The 2,500-nt window shown below is 44.9% G+C and overlaps 1 pseudogene; it reads right to left on the reverse strand.

Moving 5' to 3' along the window:
• On the reverse strand, nt 1-956 carry LOC146448229 (small subunit ribosomal RNA; annotated as a pseudogene; the record flags this gene model as incomplete).
• Between the last annotated feature and the right edge of the window lie 1,544 nt (nt 957-2,500).

A 2,500-nucleotide genomic window follows, 5' to 3' on the forward strand; every position in this document is an offset into this window, starting at 1 on the left:
CTTGGCAAATGCTTTCGCAGTAGTTCGTCTTTCGTAAATCCAAGAATTTCACCTCTGACAACGAAATACGAATGCCCCCAATTGTCTCTCTTAATCATTACTTCGGTTCCAGAAACCAACAAAATAGAACCAAAGTCCTATTCCATTATTCCATGCTTACGTATTCAAGCGCTGGCTTGCTTTGAACACTCTAATTTTTTCAAAGTAAACGTCGCAGATCCTGAGCACACTCAGTTAAGAGCACACCCAGTCTTTGCGAGGAAGAACAGCCCGGCCAGTAACATACCTTGCGGCAGACCGGCCGAGCCATCCCGAAATCCAACTACGAGCTTTTTAACTGCAACAACTTTAATATACGCTATTGGAGCTGGAATTACCGCGGGTGCTGGCACCAGACTTGTCCTCCAATGGATCCTCGTTAAAGGATTTAAGTTGTACTCATTCCAATTACAAGACTTGTAAAAGCCCTGTATTGTTATTTCTTGTCACTACCTCCCTGAGTCAGGATTGGGTAATTTGCGCGCCTGCTGCCTTCCTTGGATGTGGTAGCCGTTTCTCAGGCTCCCTCTCCGGAATCGAACCCTAATTCTCCGTCACCCGTTGCAACCATGGTAAGCCACTACCTTACCATCGACAGTTGATAGGGCAGAAATTTGAATGAAACATCGCCAGCGCAAGGCCGTGCGATTCGATCAGTTACTATGAATCACCAAATGACCGGGCAGAACCCGCATTGGTTTTTAATCTAATAAATACATCCCTTCCAGAAGTCGGGACTTTTCGCATGTATTAGCTCTAGAATTACTACGGTTATCCAAGTAGTAATGGTACAATCAAATAAACGATAACTGATTTAATGAGCCATTCGCAGTTTCACAGTACAAGTGCTTATACTTAGACATGCATGGCTTAATCTTTGAGACAAGCATATGACTACTGGCAGGATCAACCAGGTAACTATCCACCGCAGGGAACAGAAGTTCCTTGCTAAGCGGCCCCCCTCCGCAGAGGGAGAGCAAGCTTTCTTAGATTTTGCCTCCACGGGGGAACCCATGAGCCAAACGGACCACACGGTCCCTCGGTCAAGGGAAACCCCGTCTTGTTTGCCACGTCTTTCTCACAACTGGACCCGTGCACAGTTCAGGCATACCTGTCAGACTCGCCAAGCGAGCTGAAGGAAGGCAAGAAAAGTGCTTCTGCGAAGGAAAATATCCTCCTGCTCTTTTGTCTCTATCATTAGCCAAAGGCTAGCGTACACAACTTCCATCTACACTCTGCCTGCCACTACAGTGACAATGCTTTCGGGCATCATCTTTTCCCTCCTTCGAAAGGAAAGCTACAAGCCCAACTTTCCTTGCCCGTTAGTCAATTCTGCCCTCTATTTCTCCGCCTTGCCGCCGTGGAACATAAGGGACAGGGTTTACTAGCCAGCTCCTCTCGGAACCTTTGCGACCAACCTGCCCACACTATAACCCCCAAACGCTAATAAGGAGACTGCATGATATGGTAGACAGAAAATAAAAACGCGAAAAAAATGAAATTTTGAAAATCGAACCCACAACCAGCCAAATCGTTTGTAAGTCATGCCAAATGACTGGTGACATCTTAAAAACCCATTGAAGCCACAACATCCCATAATTTCACGCTTTTAAAGATTTGTCACTATACGCACTGTAAGTACCTCACTAATTCTCACCTCAGATTTTACGGGAACATGTTCAAATTTTAACACGCCTCTCAGCACGACCAATTACATTAAAATTCATCGCAAAAGTCAGAATTCTCCAATTTTTGAAAAATTCACTATATTCACTGTAAGTACCTCGCTAGACAGTGGAGACCTCAGATTTTACGGGAACATGATCAACTTTCGACACACCTCTCAGCACGAGCAGTTACATAGAAATCCATCAGGAAAGTCGTGCTGTGAAGAGGTCTTTCGACTAAGAAAAATGGTGGTGTGAGGAGGAGTCACCTAAATCAGAGAAAAATACTCTTATAGGAGACTGCTACGAAAGACATTTCTGAGTCCACTGGCCCTAGTCCCCTAATAAGTGTATTTCTGTTTGTTTTAAGAAGGTCCTCCTGACATCACCAATCTTCTGTCTTCAATCCTAACCCCAACGTTAACCCTAACGCTAACCCTAACCCTACCTCCCTCAGGGGCAGTTCTATGGTTATGATCCCACGGTAGGCAGAAAAACTATCCCAATCTAGGTTTTCTTGTATGCTGACTCCATTTTAAATGCTTTTACTTGAGTCTGACAAAGGCAAAGCCAAATACTCACCCCTATATGGACGGGGAAGCAAAGTGCGGATTTTGGTAGGTCGGCATTTTCAATCAGGAATGTTGCCATTCGAAAGAGCGTCCAAAAAAACTTGGTTGGGACACATTTATTTTAGAAATTAGCGACCTAACCAGAAGTGCACTTTTTGGTGGGCCTACCCTACCCCCCTCAGGAGCAGTTCTATGGTTATAATACCACGGAAGGCACAAAAC

This window comes from Pavona decussata, unplaced genomic scaffold (genome assembly GCF_977016875.1).
Source record: "Pavona decussata unplaced genomic scaffold, jaPavDecu1.1 SCAFFOLD_1245, whole genome shotgun sequence".
Taxonomy (NCBI): Eukaryota; Metazoa; Cnidaria; class Anthozoa; order Scleractinia; family Agariciidae; genus Pavona; species Pavona decussata.